Raw genomic sequence first — 19,291 nt, forward strand, 5'->3', positions numbered from 1 at the left:
AATGGGAAAAACAAGACTGAGAAATGCATTGCTTCTTCTCCCCAAGCACTAGTAAACAGGGACTGGAGAGCAGTACATTTCTATGTACACAACAGAATAGTTCCAGATCAGAGAAAATAAGTGTATGAGATGCTTCTGGCTATCTTGGTGTACTTCTGAGGATTTAATGGGACTTACTTGACTTAAACTCATAGGCATATGACGAATGTCCTCTATCTCACTGTTACGATCCTCAAAAGGAGTGGATCAAAACGCAGCGTGTTGAGTGCTCATATTTATTACTATAATGAAAAACTTAAACAAATAAACCAAAACGAAAGCAAACAGTTCCGTCAGGCCACAGACAATTAAACGGAAAACAACTACCCACAAAAACCCAGGTGGGAAAAGGATGCCTAAGTATGGCTCCCAATCAGAGACAACGATAGACAGCTGCCTCTGATTGGAAACCATACCCGGCCAAAACATAGAAATAAAACACATAGAATGCCCACCCCATATCACACCCTGACCTAACTAAACAGAGAAAAATGGCTCTCTCAGGTCAGGGCATGACACTCACTGTCCGGGGGAAGTTTTTCCAGGTGGGTGGTTCACTTTTGGAGTGACTAAGGTCTCAAGAATACAAAGCCTGCTGACTTTGAATGTTACAGAAAGAAAAGAAAAAAATATCTAAACTATTAATCTGTAACTTGGATATATTGAATCCATTACTGAAATGGTTGTTCCAGTTTAAATACTTTACAGAAGTACTACACTACAGCCGTTGAGTTGTCATCCGTGTTGCATCATTGTGGCATTCTACATTAATATTTTCAGTCTTAAAATAGAATGAATGCGTCAAATAGGGGGAATTTAAACTTGTTAATTATTTTACGCTTCCATTAGGTACAACGTAGGCAGTTGGATAGCTTTTATAGATTTCATAGGAGGCATTCTCTCCATGGATGACGGCAATGCATTGCAATGCATTGAGTGGCTGCTGCCAACATACAGACTCAATCTCTCGCCACTTTAATAATTCGATGTAATAAATGTATCACTAGTCACTTAAAAAATGCCACTTTATATAATGTTTACATACCCTACATTACTCATCTCATATGTATATACTGTACTCTATACCATCTACTGCATCTTGCCTATGCCGTTCGGCCATCGCTCATCCTTATATTTATATGTGCATATTGTTAATTATTCCTTTACACTTGTGTGTGTATAAGGTAGTTGTCGTGAAATTGTTAGATTACTTGTTAGATATTACTGCATGGTCGGAACTAGAAGATGACAAGCATTTTGCTACACTCACATAAACATCTGCTAACCATGTGTATGTGACCAATACAATTTGATTTGCAATGTACGGTTTCAAGAAGTTGTTAAAATTACAAGTGAACTTTTTTCAAGGAGTCAGAAACTTTACGTGATTAACTCAATAGATTTTTTTTCTTTCTCATGAGTGTAATTTCTGTGCTTCTATGATGTCTGGAAAGCATGGTCCTCAAAAGGTATGTATTTGTGAGGAGTCCTAAATTGGTTACAGTGTTTGTGCGTGTGTGGTTAGTTAGGTTTGAAGCTTCTCTAACCTGCTCTGTGTTGTTGGCCTCTGGAAACACCTTCACTTATATTAGTCCGGTCAGCACTTACCTCTTCTCCTTGGGCAACACATCAACAAATCCAATGAAGAAATAAACATTCTACTAAAATTGTATACTTCATAGCTCACAAGAAACCAACAACACACACCACAGATCATTTTCAACTGCAATAAAACTTTATAGAAACATAATTTTTTTGGAACATGCTGATTAACATTTGCCTAACTGGAATAACAAGTGTATTAATATTAATCTCTAGTTGATACTGATGGACATATTCTATCATCACACCAGCGTACTAGATACTCTGGATACTCCCAAGGGGTTGAAGCAGTCCATCTTCAGGAAGAGAACACTCTTCGAGAAGCTACACACCCCAGGGATGAAAGTACTTTGACAGCTTGTGGCTCCTGTTGGGTCTCATAGGAAAAGTCTGTTCCAACAGTACTTCCGACAGTAGCTGCTGCTGCTCATGCACAACAGCCTGGATCGGTGGGCGCTGGATCATTTCTGTCACCTGCCCTTTGTGCTTTGGGGTTGAAAGGGCAGTGGAGGAACTAGGATGGAAGGTAGAGCAGACACTGGGATGATGCTGGCTGATCCTCTCTGGTCCATGGGAGGCCATGAGGGCTCCCGAATGGCACAGCGGTCTAAGGCACTGGTCCCATAAGGTGGCACACAATTGGTCCAGTGTCGTCCGGGTTAAGGTTTGGCAGGGGTAGGCCGTCATTGTAAATAAGAATTTGTTCTTAACTAACTTGCCTATTTAAATAAAGTGACCCCCTACAACTGGCTTTGCTCCATCTCTTCAGAAAGACTCTTCATCCACCTCCAAGATCGAGGGCAGTGATGGAGAGACACACACTGGGAAGAAAGGCCCAGACTTAAAGTTAACGTCCCCGTGAATGGGCTTCACTCTCTTCCTGCGCCCTCGTTGGCTATTCTCCCGCTTGGCCTTGGCACGGGAGGCGGGCATGTGCCATCGCTTGATAGGAGGCTGTTCTGCCAGTGGGACCAAGGGGGTCAAGAGGATTTCAAAGGGGCACTTCTCGCTGGCCTGCACTGCTCTCCTACTGGTCAGTAAAGCGGAGTGGTTGGTGTGACCTGTGTGGCTGGGCGTAGCTCTGGGCAGGGGGTGACAGCCATCATCTCCGCCTACGTTAGCTGGGTGGCAGACTAAAGGTGGACCACAGAGGAACATCCTCTCAGTGCTACTGAAGGACAGGGGCTCAGAGGGTAATATGATTTGTTTGTCACCCAGTTGTTCTGGTAGCTGCTGGTCCAGCATAGCAGACTAGATCTGTAAGAGCTGGATCGTCTTTGACACACGCCGTGATCTGGCGTTGGCAGGCCGGGCTGGCACTGGGGAGGCAGGTGGGGCAGGCACTCGGCTGGAAGGAACCAGAGAATCAGATGGAGTAGGCACCAGAAGGTCAGGCACTTGGCTGATCATTGGGATAGGCAATGGGATGGCCATCTGGGCAGGTGAGGCTGACACTGCAATGGTTGGCAGCACAGGGAAAGAATTGGTGCTCTCCCTCCTATCCATGGAGTTTATAAGCTCTAAGGTCTGGTTAGGGAACCTCAGTGTGCTGCCATCAGTATGTCTTGTTATCCTAGCTATCCCGGTCTTGGGTCGAGCCAGGCTTCTGCTGGCCTGGACCTCCGGCTGGAGGACATCCACAGGAGAACATGGCAGCTGCAAGAGGCTGCCGTCGGACAGAGACCGTCTGGCCTGAGCAGGAGGAGAGCGGGGCCTTTGGTCCTGGATGTTAGACCTCTGGAGAGGATGGGCCAGGATCCTGACCTCAGACTGGCTGCATGGAGTCCCAGATAAAGAAGCTACTTTCTTGGCTGCAGTGGAGCATACATTGGGCCTCCTAGGGATGCTTCCTGGTGTCTGTGGTCTGCTGGATTTAACCTCTGGCTCCTGCTTGTGGCTGGAGGTCAATGTGCTCCCTCCGGTTTTGGTTTTGACCGGACCCAGACGCTTACTACCCATCTGGCCCTCGAGCTGTAGACAAGGCATGCCAGTCACCTTGAGGGTGTTTTTGATCTTTTGGACAGTGAGAGAGGTCACAGTGAGCATTGGGAGCCTGATGGGTGGAGTGGCCATGGGAAGCCTTCCCATGTCATCCCTCTCTTTTGTTACATCCATGTTGTGGAAGTGGGATCGGCTATTCTTTCTCCCTGGTGGCATTGGCTGTAGGACAATATCACTGGCACTCCGGACACTGAGGATGTCTGTCAGGCTGTTCTCAGAACTGTTCTGACTGGTCTCTTGTGTTCTAGCCAACGGTGAGCTGGACTTCCCTCTGTCTTTCATGGCTGAGAGTCACAGTGGAGTAGCAAACAACAACAAAAAGCATGTTTGAGAATAAGAATATAGAATAAATGACATATATTTCAATAGAATTTGATCAAAGTTGTTATTATAAACTAGTGTTTTTCCACTTTCAAAGGACATTCCAATTCCTGCCAAAATGTTCATAAATTCATAAAAATGAAAGATTAACAGACTAAGGCCTACCTTCAATTTGGACTTCCAGATAATTTGCACACGTAGGATTTGACTATACAGTTTCAACAATATATTCTTGAAAACAGAAACACAAGACCTAGTTTAAAACAAAAAAAATTTCGTCACAAATCACAAAACATACGTTTTCTGACAGTTATTGATCAAATAAAGTTCTCATAAGATAAAAGTAATGTATTTGAGATTATTTCATTAAATTATAGGTCCTACCTCAGTTCAGGAAGAGCGTCAATGACCTGTCTATGGATTGTCTTAGTTTAACAAAATAATGCTTCATTATGACATCATGTACATTATGACATAGTAGCCGTCCACATCCTAAAAGTTTGTCAAAACCACTTGAATAGGCATGAAATGTAAAATTAAATACAATAGGCCTAATTCAACAATTGAATAAAAATAATAGTTTGACAGTAATTATTCAGTTTATTGGCTTTTATTATCATTACAGTAGTCGTTTTGAATTTATTAAAATGAGAGTAGGCCTAGTGAGTTTCGTAGAACTCGATCGCTCATTGAACATCTGTGTGGAACGTTTGCAGCTGACGCCACACAGACGCCTTTGAAAAACATTCACGACTTTAGTTTCATATTCAATTCATCAGCATATATGCACGGCAAATAAATTCCCAGTACTCAAATAAATCTGAAAATCACAATTATCTATTTAGTATAGCTCCTCTTAGAACTAGAAACGCTGTGGTGTCAATGTTTTTGATTATGTCCAAATAGGAACATAGCTACAGGTATTTTTACTTCTATACTATAATAGTAGTATTTGTGTGTTTTTTTTGTCGTGCATTCGTTTTGAATGCTAAACCCACAATAGTTTGGTCCCATTCGGTATTAGCACCGTCAGCCAATGGGGGAAGTGACATGCCTGATGCCTAAATTGATGTTGTCGACCAAACACATTTCAATATCATTTTTGAAATACAATAAATAGCCTGTTAAATTGTCGACAAAACATGTTAATAAATTAGATGTTGGCTGCACGTCTCCAACTCAACCAAAAATACAAGTTAAAGAATGGAATTAAGCCAGTGCCTTAGATTGAACTATCCAAGCAGTTAATATATCCTTTAAATGTTGATATTTGGTTGCGTTGTCAACTAAACACAATTCAATATTACTTTTGTAATACCGTAAATAGCCTAAAGTTAAGGCTATCTTACAAACTAATGTAACAATATTTATTCAACCTTAAAATAAGTAACAGATCCATGGCCACATTTTAAGGTTTCTGTAACTATACATTTATTCGTATGTAACGTTAATCATATAAAGCGTGCATGTTCAAGATAGCATGCATACTGTAGGTTGTGGCGGCTCTGTGGAGATATTCACAATTGCTGTAGTATATGTAGAATCTCGAACGGCATTGATCATTTGCACCATGTACTTTTAATGTAATCTCAACTTCAAACCAGGTAATTTGGTTCTGCTATTTGATGAAGCACAGTGTGGTTTAGTCACCAGGGTTGTGGGTGCGATTCCCACATATGCTAAATGACTAAAACGTAAATAACCAGTGGTGGAAAAACTACTACATTTTTTTTGTACAATATATTTATTGCCATTTCTTTTTTTTTTACAATTTAACAATCATCAAAATATGACACAGATAATGCCCCGTTATTCCTTCCACCTACACAAAACACCATGCTACATGGGTGGACATCGTGCAAAACCCTTCCCTCCCCAACACAGGAACACCCCCCTCCCTCCCCTCTGCCGGTATTAGCTTCACTGATTAACAACAAAAAAAGAAACAGAATGACTTTCACATTCCATGCTAGAAAATACATGATTCAACATAAAAAAAAATAATAATACTGCCAATTTAATGAATAAAGTAGTAATGAGGCGGCTAAGGGCCGTGGCTTTTGTGGCGCGATGGGTAACGATGCTTCGTGGGGTGTCAGTTGTTGATGTGTGCAAGGGTCCCTGGTTCGAGCCCGGGTTGGGGCGAAGAGGGGGACGGAACCTACACTGTTACATAAGTATGGCTTCCAATCAGAGACAACGATAGACAGCTGCCTCTGATTGGAAACCATACCTGGCCACAACATAGAAAATGACAACATAGAATGAAACTCTAGACAATCCACATAGAAAACAGAAAACCCAAAACACATAGACAAAACACCCCCCTGTCAGACCCTGACCAATCTACTAGGGATATATTACCTCATACCAGGGTCAGGACGTGACAGGACCCCCATCAAAGGTGCAGACTCCGACTCCACCCAAACCAAAAAACCCAACAACAACAACCCCAAACACAAAGGGAGGGCAGGGAGGGTGACAAGTCTATGGTGGCTCATGTGCTCCACCCAGAACCCTCCTCTTCTCCCGATCCTCCAGCAACGGAGGTGGCTCTGGCTCAGGGCGTAACCTTCATTCCGCCCGCAGATCCCTCCGCTTCTGTAACATAGACCTATGGATCATGATTGGAGGAATCGGACTGTAGATCCTTACCGGAATCACTGCGCTGTAGACCACTGCTGGAGGTTCCGACCTCCAAGCCGCCGCTGGAGGATCTGGGCTGCAGACATCCGCGGAAGGCTCTGGGCTGCAGACCTCCGCTGAAGGCTCTGGGCTGCAGACCTCCGCTGAAGGCTCTGGGCTGCAGACCTCCGCTGAAGGCTCTGGGCTGCAGACCTCCGCTGAAGGCTCTGGGCTGCAGACCTCCGCTGAAGGCGTAACACTTCCATATAATAGCTGTGCATTTACTGGCTGCAATGACTGCCAATTTAATGAATCTGGTTTTGATACAAATATTAACTGGTAGAACAGAATCATCTCCAAGAAGAATAAGGGAAGGATCTAGTGCTACCGTCATATTAGTGACCTGTGATAAGATCTGAATAATGTCTTTCCAATAATTGCTTAGTTCAGGGCAAGACAAAAACATATGCATAAGTGTGCCCATGTAAGGGGTGCGTAACTGGTGGCAGTGAAGTCAGACACAGGAGAGCAGAACGGAGCAGTTTAATTTGAAAACCAACGGCATAAAGAAATAACCAACATGGGTACAAAACCCAACGCGCACCAGTAAACATGTGCACAAGAACTTACAACAAACAATTCCACACAAAGACATGGGGGGAACAGAGGGTTAAATACACAACATTTAATGAGGGAAATGAGAACCAGGTGTGTAGGAAAACAAGACAAATTGAAAATGAAAAGTGGTTCGACGATGGCTAGAAGACCGGTGACGCCGACCGCCGAAAGAACAAGGAGAGGAACCGACTTCGGTGGAAGTCGTGACAGCCCACTCCCGTTTTACACCTTGGGCAAAATGTTGAATATTTAGAATTGATCTTGTAGTCTCTCTGGTGTAAAGTAGACCCTATGTAAAATATTGAATTGCATCAACTTGTGCCTTGTGTTAAATGAAAGACGCTGAGCATCTAAAAAGAGCTTTCCCCATTTCTCATCCTCAAAAATGAGACCAAGGTCATCATGCCACTTCATGCAAGCTTTCAGAGGTTCATCATTCCTCAACAGAGCTTGAAGCCTAAAGTACATGTAGGAAATGAAACCTTTTACCCCTTTCCTCTCCAGCCACAATTTATCAGTTTTAGGTTTTGTCAGGTCGCGTCAATTCGAGTCTGGTATCTGAACAAAATAGTCAGCACATAGTAACTTCTGATTTCTTTGTACTTTAATTAATGCAAACACTTAAACTTACTCATCCTATCGTTGGCGTGCAGGTTGGTCCCAACCTCGAGACGCCTCCTGTTGCCGGCCGTAGTTATTATCTTTGGCAGTCGATTTATCTTGTGACTGCACAATGCACAGTTCTCTAAAACCCCGACACCCCTCCGCATATAAATTTCACCCATATCCTGCCCTTATCTTAACATGCTCTTCCATATCCCTGATTTACAGCATCTGCATTCTTTCCATATGACTCAACATCCCATGAGCCCCTTCCTCTCACACAGCAGTATGCTCTTATCATATATAGTTATGCAAACAAATAGTTGGTCAAACCCTAACAGTTTAATCATGGGCTGAATCCTACCTCCCTGCTGAGTGGCAATATAATGCCTAACCTGTAGGTACTTGAAGAGAAGAGTTTGAGGTAACTGAAAATGAGATGCCAGTTGTTGAAAGGACAGTAGTTCACCTTCTCTATAGAGATTACCAAATGTTTTAATTCCTTTGTTGAACCAAGAAAATGTAATACCATCTCTCAGGGCTTTGGGTAAGATGGGGTTATTATAGAAAGCGGTTTGTTCATATATAGATCTAAGCCCTTCTGTTTGTTTACAGACTTCAATCCATATATTTAAAGTGTTTTTAATGAAAGGGTTGTTTATGAAACCTAGCAAAACTCCACAGAAATGAAGAAATATTCCTATTAAGTTGTTTGAAAAAAACTTTGGGAATAGGAAAGGCCAAGGTTTGGAAAAGGTACAAGAATTTTGGTAATATATTCATCTTTATACAATTGACCCGCCCGATAAGAGAAATTGGTATATCCCGTCATCTTTCCATTTTTTCCCCAACCTTTTTGAGAAGTGGAGTATAGTTCAGTTGATATGTCTTAATAATTTCAGAAGGAATTTGCAATCCAAGATATGTCATTTTCTGTGGTTTCTAAGAAAATGGTTGGTCTAAGACTGGGTTCTGCATAGCTGCCCTGTTAAAAGGCATAATTATACTCTTCGATAGGTTTATTTTATATCCTGAAAAGGTCCCATATTCTTTCAGGATGTCAACTAATGTTCGGAGTGAAATTTCTGTTTTGGTGAGGTAAAGAAAATGTCATCGGCATATAGCGAGACCAGATGTTCACGCCCACCTATACGAACACCATGGATGGATGGATGACATCTAAATGCTTCTGCCAGTGGCTCTATAGCCAAAGACAAAAGGAGCGGACTAGCGGGACAACCCTGTCTTGTGCCACGTGATAGGGAGAACTGTGAGGAAATGTTTCCATTAGTCAGGATCTGAGCTACCGGACATTTGTACAGTAATCTAATCAGACCTACATACTTAGGTCCGATATTCATCCTCTGTAAAACTTCAAACAGGTAGTTCCATTCTATGCGGTCAAAAGCTTTTTCCGCATCTAATGAAGCCGCTACTACAGATTCTTGGTCATTCTCTACATAATGCATAATATTAAATCATCTTCTGATATTATCAGCAGATGAGCGGTTTCTTACAAAGCCTGTTGGTCCATATCAACCAAGTCCAGTAGAACCTTATCCAGTCTAAGAGCTATGAGTTTCGCAAGAATCTTATATGAAGTGTTCAATAGAGATATTGGTCTATATGACCCACAAAGCATAGGATCTTTCCCAGGTTTTAACAAAACTGTGATCAGTGCCTGTTCAAGTGTGTCTGGGAGCTTTTCTGTCTCTATACTGCAAAGACGCTCAAATAGTTTGGGTAAAAAGGATCGATAGAATTCAATAGGGAATCTGACTAACCCTGGTGACTTTCCCCCAGCAGTGTTGAAAATGGATTCCCTAATTTCCTCTGATGTAATCTCTTTCTCCAAGTGCTCTCTATCCTCATCAGTTAAAGTTTGTAAATTGAGCTTGTTCAAAAACTCATGCATTGTGGCAGGGGCATCCCCTTCAGACTTGTACAATGTTTCATAAAACTCATTGAAGACTAGATGAATTTCCTCAGGACTGTGAACAACTGTGTTATTGGGTAGCTTAATAGAGCTAATAACTCTACTAGCATCCTCTCGTCTTATCTGCCAAGCAAGCAACTTTCCTGCTTTATCTCCATGTTCGTAGTGGTTTTGTTTTGTTCTCCTAAGAGCATTTTCCGCTTTATGGGTCGTCAGGGTGTTATATTCCAATCGCTTTGAGTCCAATTTTTGTAGAATTGAGTCGTCAAATGTTACACTATGTTCATTTTCCAGATCTCTAATTTCATTCTCCAACGAATCTACTTGAGCCTTATACATCTTATGAGCACCTGAACTAAAGGATATGATTTGCCCCCTCAGATATGCAAGGAGAGCTTCCCATAAAATTAGGGGGGAGGCAGAGTTGATATTGGTGCTAAAAAATATGTCTTTATGAGTGTTCAGAAATTTTACAAATGTAGGATTATTTAGCAAGTATGTGCCAAACCTCCATCTTCTTCTCTACTGACTGGTACTGAAGCCAGCAGGGCAGTGGGGCAAAAAAGTATTTAGTCAGCCACCAATTGTGCAAGTTCTCCCACTTAAAAAGATGAGAGAGGCCTGTAATTTTCATCATAGGTACACGTCAACTATGACAGACAAAATGAGAGAATAAAATCAGAAAATCACATTGTAGGGTTTTTAATGAATTTATTTGCAAATGATGGTGGAAAATAAGTATTTGGTCAATAACAAAAGTTTGATTTGAATAGAAAACACCCTAAAGTTTCTAAAACTGTTTGAATGGTGTCTGTGAGTGTAACAGAACTCATATGGCAGGCCAAAACCTGAGAAGATTCTATATGGGAAGTACCCTGTCTGACCATTTCTTGGCCTTCTGTAGCCTCTTTATCAAAATACAGGATCTCTGCTGTAACGTGACATTTTCTAAGGCTTTCATTGGCTCTCAGAAGGCGCCAGAACGTGGAATGATAACTCTGCAGTCTCTGGGCGAAAAACAGTAGGGGTTTTGGAGAGTGGTACTTCTGGGAACAATGGCACTGGTGCGCGCGTGCATGTGACGACTCCATTTTCTTCTTTCAGTGTTTGAACGGATACAACGTCTCCCGGTTGCAATATTATCACTATTTTATGAGAAAAATCGCATAAAAATGTATTTTAAACAGCGTTTGACATGCTACGAAGTACGGTAATGGAATATTTTGAATTTGTCACGAAACGCGCCGGCTCGTCACCCTTCGGATTTTGATTTGAATGCACGAACAAAACGGAGGTATTTGGATATAACTATGGATTATTTGGAACCAAAACAACATTGGGTGTTGAAGTAGAAGTCCTGGGAGTGCATTCTGACGAAGAACAGCAAAGGTAATCCAATTTTTCTTATAGTAAATCTGAGTTTGGTGAGTGCCAAACTTGGTGGGTGTCAAAATAGCTAGCCATGATGGCCGGGCTATCTACTCAGAATATTGCAAAATCTGCTTTCACCGAAAAGCTATTTTAAAATCGGACACCGCGATTGCATAAAGGAGTTCTGTATCTATAATTCTTTAAATAATTGTTATGTTTTTTGTGAACGTTTATCGTGAGTAATTTAGTAAATTCACAGGAAGTTTTCGGTGGGTATGCTAGTTCTGAACAAAACATGCTAATGTAAAAAGCATTTTTTTGATATAAATATGAACTTGATTGAACAAAACATGTATTGTATAACAATGTCCTAGGAGTGTCATCTGATGAAGATCATCAAAGGATAGTGCTGCATTTAGCTGTGGTTTTGGTTTTTGTGACATATATGCTAGCTTGAAAAATGGGTGTGTGATTATTTCGGGCTGGGTACTCTCCTGACATAATCTAATGTTTTGCTTTCGTTGTAAAGCCTTTTTGAAATCGGACAATGTGGTTAGATAAAGGAGAGTCTTGTCTTTAAAATGGTGTAAAATAGTCATATGTTTGAAAACTTGAAGTTTTTGCATTTTTGAGGTATTTGTAATTCGCGCCACTCTATACCATTGGATATTGGTGAGGCGTTCCGCTAGCGGAACATCTGTCCCTAACAGGTTTTAAACAATCACCATCCTCCTGAGTTCACCGTCCCCCCAAAAATATTATGTATATATACACACACACACAAACGTACGCACATACACAAGTGTAAAGCTATCAGCTAGCTGGCAATTAGGCGGCCAGCGAGTAGCTTATCCCTGTCTCGGTATCAGTAATGCTAGCATTTATCTCTAACAATAAACAAGCCAGCAAACATAATAGTAGCTAAAGTTCCCTGAAGTAATATAAACAACATAGTTAGGCTTGAAACCCAGTCAAAAGCCACATAACTATTTAACCAAACCTGACTGGACCTCTCTACGTAAAATAAAAGTATACAGCAAAAATGTAACTACCTGGCTTAGTGTGGATGTATAGTAGCTATAGCAACACCCTTGGAAACTTAGCGAGCTGGCTAAATAGCACAGCCAATATTAGCTATGATCCAACTTTACCTCGCTAGTCATCATCACGCTAGCCATCTAGCCAGCCAGCCAGTCGATCACTTTTAGACTTTTACTCAAGTAGTATTTTATTGGCTGACTTTTATTGGAGTCATTTTCTACTAAGGTAACTTTACTTTTACTCAAGTATGACAATTGAGTACTTTTTCCACCACTGGTTAATTACGTTTTAGTCATTTAGCATACGGTCACACTGGTCACCCGTGGGAATCGCACCCACAACCCTTGTGACTAAACCACACTGTGCTTCGTCAAATAGCAGAACCAAATGACCTAATTTGAAGTTGAGATTACATTAAAAGTACATGCTGCAAGTGGTCAATGCCGTTCGAGATTCTACAGACTACAGCAATTGTGAATATCTCCACAGATCCGCCACAACCTACAGTATGCATGCTACCTTGAACATGCACGCTTTATATGATTATACATTTAATTGTATGTAACGTTAGTTACAGTAACCTCAAAATGTGGCCATGGATCTGTTACTTATTTTACGGTTGAATAAAAACTGTTACATTAGTTTGTAAGATAGCCTTAACTTTAGGCTATTTACTGTATTACAAAAGTAATATTGAATTGTGTTTTGTTGACAACGCAACCAAATATCAACATTTAAAGGATATATTAACTGCTTGGATAGTTCAATCTAAGACACTGGCTTAATTCCATTCTTTAACTTTTATTTTTGGTTGAGTTGGGTTTAGCGCTGACTCAAAACGAATGAACGACAAGAAAACACACAACTACCACTATTGTAGTATAGAAGTCAAAATACCTGTAGCTATGTTCCTACTTGGACATAATCAAAAACATTGACACCACAGTGATTCTCGTTCTAAGAGGATGCTATAATAAATAGATAATTGCGATTTTCAGATTTATTTGATTACTGGGAATTGATTTGCCGTGCATATATGCTGATAAGTTGAATATGAAACTAAAATCGTGAATTTTTTTTAAAAGCGTTTGTGCGGCGTCAGCTGGGAATGTTCCACACAGATGTTCAATGAGCGATCGAGTTCTACGAAACTCACTAGGCCTACTCTCATATTAATAAATTCAAAACCACTACTGTAATGAAAATAAAAGCCAATAAACTGAAAAATTACTGTCAAACTATTATTTTTATTCAATTTCATGCCTATTCAAGTGGTTTTGACAAACTTTTAGGATGTGGACGGCTACTATGTCATAATGTACATGATGTCATAATGAAGCATTCTTTTGTTAAACTAAGACAATCCATAGACAGGTCATTGACGCTCTTCCTGAACTGAGGTAGGACCTATAATTTAATGAAATAATCTCAAATACATTACTTTTATCTTATGAGAACTTTATTTGATCAATAACTGTCAGAAAACGTATGTTTTGTGATTTGTGACAAAAAAGTTTCTGTTTTAAACTAGGTCTTGTGGTCTTGTGTTTCTGTTTTCAAGAATATATTGTTGAAACTGTATAGTCAAATCGTACATGTGCAAATTATCTGGAAGTCCAAATTGAAGGTAGGCCTTAGTCTGTGAATCTTTCATTTTTATGAATTTATGAACATTTTGGCAGGAATTGGAATGTCCTTTGAAAGTGGAAAAACACTAGTTTATAATAACAACTTTGATCAAATTCTATTGAAATATATATCATTTATTCTATATTCTTATTCTCAAACATGCTTTTTGTTGTTGTTTGCTACTCCACTGTGACTCTCAGCCATGAAAGACAGAGGGAAGTCCAGCTCACCGTTGGCTAGGACACAAGAGACCAGTCAGAACAGTTCTGAGAACAGCCTGACAGACATCCTCAGTGTCCGGAGTGCCAGTGATATTGTCCTACAGCCAATGCCACCAGGGAGAAAGAATAGCCGATCCCACTTCCACAACATGGATGTAACAAAAGAGAGGGCTGACATGGGAAGGCTTCCAATGGCCTCTCCACCCGTCAGGCTCCCAATGCTCACTGTGACCTCTCTCACTGTCCAAAAGATCAAAAACACCCTCAAGGTGACTGGTATGACTCGTCTACAGCTGGAGGGCCAGATGAGTAGTAAGCGTCTGGATCCGGTCAAAACCAAAACCGGAGGGAGCACATTGACCTCCAGCCACAAGCAGGAGCCAGAGGTTAAATCCAGCAGACCACAGACACCAGGAAGCATCCCTAGGAGGCCATATGTATGCTCCACTGCAGCCAAGGCAGTAGCTCCTTTATCTGGGACTCCATGCAGCCAGTCTGAGGTCAGGATCCAGGCCCATACTCTCCAGCAGTCTAACATCCAGGACCAAATGCCCCACTCTCCTCCTGCTCAAGCCAGACGGTCTGTGTTCAACGGCAGCCTCTTGCAGCCGCCATGTTCTCCTGTGGATGTCCTCCAGCCGGAGGTCCAGGCCAGCAGAAGCCTGGCTCGACCCAAGACCAGGATAGCTAGGATAACAAGACATACTGATGGCAGCACTCTGAGGTTCCCTAACCAGACCTTAGAGCTTATAAACTCCATGGGTAGGAGGGAGATCACAAATTCTTTCCCTGTGCTGCCAACCATTGCAGTCAGCCTCACCTGCCCAGATGGCTATCCCATTGCCTACCCCAATAGTTAGCCAAGTGCCTGATCTTCTGGTGCCTACTCCATCTGCTTCACCGATTCCGTCCAGCCGAGTGCCTGCCCCACCTGCATCCCCAGTGCCAGCCCGGCCTGCCAACACCAGATCACGGAGGCAGGTGTCGGAGAGGATCCAGCGCTTACAGATCCAGTCTGCTATGAAGGACCAGCAGCTACCAGAACAACTGGGTGACAATCAAATCATATTACCCTCTGAGCCCCTGTACTTCAGTAGCACTGAGAGGATGTTCCTCTGTGGTCCACCTTTAGTCTGCCACCCAGCTAACGTAGGTGGAGATGATGGCTGTCACCCCCTGCCCAGACCTACGCCCAGCCACACAGGTCACACCTACCACTCCGCTTTACTGACCAGCAGGAGAGCCGTGCAGGCGGGCGAGAAGTGCCCCTTTAAAATCCTCTTGACCCCATTGGCAGAACAGCCTCCTATCAAGCGGTGGCACATGCCCGCCTCCCGTGCCAAGGCCGAGCGGGAATGGGAGAATAGCCAACGAGGGCGCAGGAAGAGAGCGAAGCCCATTCACTGGGACGTTAACTTTAAGTCTGGGCCTTTCTTCCCAGTGTGTGTCGCTCCATCACTGCCCTCGATCCTGGAGGTGGATGAAAAGGAGGAGGATGAAGAGATGCTCCGGTACTGGATGTCCTTGGAGACCACAGTCAAGATTGACTTCAGCCATGACATAATCACCATGGGCAAGCCATTTTCAAGCTTTGTGTTGAAGACACGTGCCCCTATCCACTTTCACAGGTTTATGCTTCCGCGCCCGTCTACAAGAGATAGCACACCCACCTCTCCCCTTTTCACCCCTCCCACTACCCCCCTGCTGTCCCGTGGGTCGTCTCTTTCTGAAGAGATGGAGCAAAGCCAGTTGTAGAGGGGTCGCACACACACACACACACACACACACACATACACACACACACACACACACACACACACATACACACACACACACACACGCACAACTTCATTTTTATTTACCTTTTTTTTAAATAGGCAAGTTAGTTAAGAACAAATTCTTATTTACAATGACGGCCTACCCCGGCCAAACCCTAACCCGGACGACACTGGGCCAATTGTGCGCCGCCCTATGGGACCAGTGCCTTAGACCGCTGCGCCAATCGGGAGCCCTATTGAGACCTCATGGCCTCCCATGGACCAGAGAGGATCAGCCAGCAACATCCCAGCGTCTGCCCTGCCTGCCATCCTAGTACCTCCACTGCCCTTTCAACCCTGCAAGGCAGTAACTGTATCGTTTTTCTTTTGATCTGAAGCCTGACACTGTTCAACACGTCGTGTGTCATCCTCCATCTTTTGAATAAAGCTTCAGTTACACATCAGCTACCCAAGTTTATTATGAGTTTTCTTGAGGCTTTTTGCAAAGAGACCAATGCTGATGTAAAGGCCTACGTCTTCACAGCAGTACAAACCTGAAATCACTTATTATCAGTACATTTTATTCCACCTTGTGAAACCAGGGGTCTAGTGGAGGGTAAATGCGAATAAGATTTAAAAAAAGGCCTGTTATGAGAGAGAAAGAGAGATTGTGAGAGTAGCTGAGTGCCTATAGCAAGAGATGGCTGTTAATATCACTAGGCTGTTTGGTCTGTGTGCAGGCAGTGAACCTGATTGCTGAGGGGTTGGGATGCTAGTTAGAATCTTAACCTGCCATAAGCTACTTTTGTGTCAGCAGGTCTACAGACCATTCAAGTAGCTGCACTTAACACCTCACTGATACTGATTGTGTAAGCTACAAACCTAAACTGTCTAAGGAAATGTAGGTGACAGTAATAATATTGCACACATATTCAGAAATCTGGGCTGTTGGAATCATTGTCTACTCTCCATAATTTCTGCTTGAGATCCAGCCCCTCCCCCACTGCAGAGTGCACAAAGTACCAAACTATCAAAAATGTCACAGGTCAACACAGTTCCCATCTCCCCCATGCTGCAGTGACAAGTCTCTCCCCAGGGTTGCCATGTTTACTATGTTGTCTTTTTGAGAAACTTTTTAAGTTTTCTGCAGCTGAAAAGTTTTGGTCGCTGGGTGCAAGTTTTTAATACTACTTCTATATTGCACCATTACCAACATGGTATTTTAAAAAATCCATTAATTTCCCTGTAATCTGCTGAAATTGTGATAGGTTTCATACTTTGAAGGCGGGTTTTTCCTGGATTTACTAGACATTTGAAATTGACCTGGCAAGCCTGTCTCTGTCTGAGCATGATCACAACAAAAGTAGCTGTGCAGCACGTTTTTTAATGAAGAGGAGGATGGTTGTAGACGTTCACATTCCTGCAAGAAGGTTAGCTATTAACTAAACTGTTAACCAATATTTTAACTAAAATTGTATTTGGTGTATTGGCAAGCAAGCATGTTCCCGTTGTCTTTATTTGTAATTAATGTTAGCTCATGTATGTCTTTCGGTGGAATCCAACATGCATTGACAATGTCCGAAAGCCACATTGTGTCAGATATCGTGCGTCATGAGAATGAAATTGGTGGGTTTATCCAAACAATTCATTAATGTGCAATTGTTACTTTGCATGTTTTTACCTTCTACTTATTTACTGCTTGCTAATGATTAGCGTGCTAGCTCGCGGTTAGCGTGCTAGCTAGCGGTTAGCATGCTAGCTAGCGGTTAGCGTGCTAGCTAGCGGTTAGCGTGCTAGTTTAGCATAATTGGTAACATGTCTTTGATTCAGAATACATGATTGTGGTTAACCCAATGTTACATGCATTAGTAAATAATATTGCTAGTGTAACTTGAATTGGTTTACAAGTTAGCTAGAAAAGCCAGTTCCTTTTCATCTGTTTTGTCAAGTCATAAGCATTCATGTGTGCTGAAATATTTATATAAATCCTCTCATTAAATTATTTTATTGAAGTTTTGGCAGTTTTTTTATCGCCCTTTCTTACTCAAAGAGAAACAAGGTGCTAGTTATTTTGGCTTGCACGTACAAGAGTGTAACACCACAAAAGGAATAAGGATTGTGGAAAGTGTAACATTTGGTAGGGCTGTGCCAATTCACATGCCTTGCTTTAGCCATATAACTCATACTGTTTCTCGTTTAGTCCATCCATAAAAGCAGATCAGCTTTAGTTGCATCCAGGAACTTGCATAATGTGCTTATCTTATGCTTATACTTGCTTTTTTACCTTGAAAGTTGTCTTAAAAAAGGAAATTGTAATAGATGTTTGTAGGACCTCTATCAGTCAATGATAACAGTCATTGGTGTCCCCCAGCCCATCCCCTTTGTTGTGTGCCGAGCAATCTTGTCATTCTTTTAAGTCTCAACCATTCTTTTTGGAACTTGTCTTCCTTTACAAAGGTTCTGCAGAGGCTAAGAAGACGCATGGAAACTCTAAAAGAAACATAATTCAACTTGTAGGCCAGATTTGAAAAGGAAATAATAAATCCTGAAGCTCAGGTTTGTCAGTTGTTTAGAATGAGGATACTGGGGATGGTTGAATCATATTCAATTGCCTAATTTGCACATGGCTAATTTCATTTTATTGTATCCTTAGATGTCAGACACCGAGGCTGCCAGTACCTCTGGGTCGATAGTCCATGTGTTGGATGATGCACCGCCGTTGATCAGAACAGACAGCGTATACGTAAGTTAGTGTCATTCAACACCAGCTCATACTGTAAGTTCTTGTGAATCAGCTTTGTAAATCAAAGACAGGCAAGTCTGCACTTCCATCCCATATTCATTGTATTATAAGAAAATGTAAAGTAGAGGAGCACAGAGCCATAAGTCATCAAAATGTACCAGTGTCCAAATACTTTGATATCTGTCTAGTTATCCAAGATCCTTTTTTTCTGCAATACAGTTGACCAAAGCTATGCTTGGATACAAGACTGATGACTCAATAACCAGTATTGACAACAGTGAAGATGGTTGTGTCCCAGGGCCATCAGACGAAGGCAATTTCTATGAAGAAAATCTGACCGGTATGCCTATACCTTACATACACATGGACCTATTCTTAATTACAATGTCCTTTTCGACATGTTTTCTACTGATGTTTTCCAGGAGAGATGTCAGCGATTCGGGCTAAACAGCCAATGACCAAGGGAAAGCTGGGACAAAAGAGAGGCTCACACGGTAAGCATGTTTCCTGCTGCCTTCAGTCAGTGCATTTTCACTCTGTAGTGGCAACTTATGGCCGTACTGTGCTGGTCCAGATCAATCCTGTCTTTATCAGTTAGTGTATTTCCAACCATGCCAGCACAGAACGGTTCAGTTTGGATTGGACACAAGTCAAGATGTTTGATCTGGAACTAGTGTGTCAGGATAGATGATAACACAGAAGGATTACCATGCTTTACATTGCTTTTCTTGAGGGAGGGAACTTGATTTAATAGGTATTGCTTTTATTAGAAGGTTTACATTGC

At 42.0% G+C, this 19,291-nt stretch overlaps 1 long non-coding RNA gene across 1 annotated transcript; it reads left to right on the forward strand.

The window, feature by feature from the left end:
* Positions 1–18,224: 18,224 nt before the first annotated feature.
* On the forward strand, positions 18,225–18,896 carry LOC115152284 (uncharacterized). Its single transcript, XR_003867455.1, has 3 exons — positions 18,225–18,320; positions 18,418–18,507; positions 18,727–18,896. It is a non-coding gene; the product is annotated as an uncharacterized LOC115152284 (long non-coding RNA).
* Positions 18,897–19,291: the final 395 nt, after the last annotated feature.

The sequence above is a fragment of the Salmo trutta genome, chromosome 17, assembly GCF_901001165.1.
Source record: "Salmo trutta chromosome 17, fSalTru1.1, whole genome shotgun sequence".
Taxonomy (NCBI): domain Eukaryota; kingdom Metazoa; phylum Chordata; class Actinopteri; order Salmoniformes; family Salmonidae; genus Salmo; species Salmo trutta.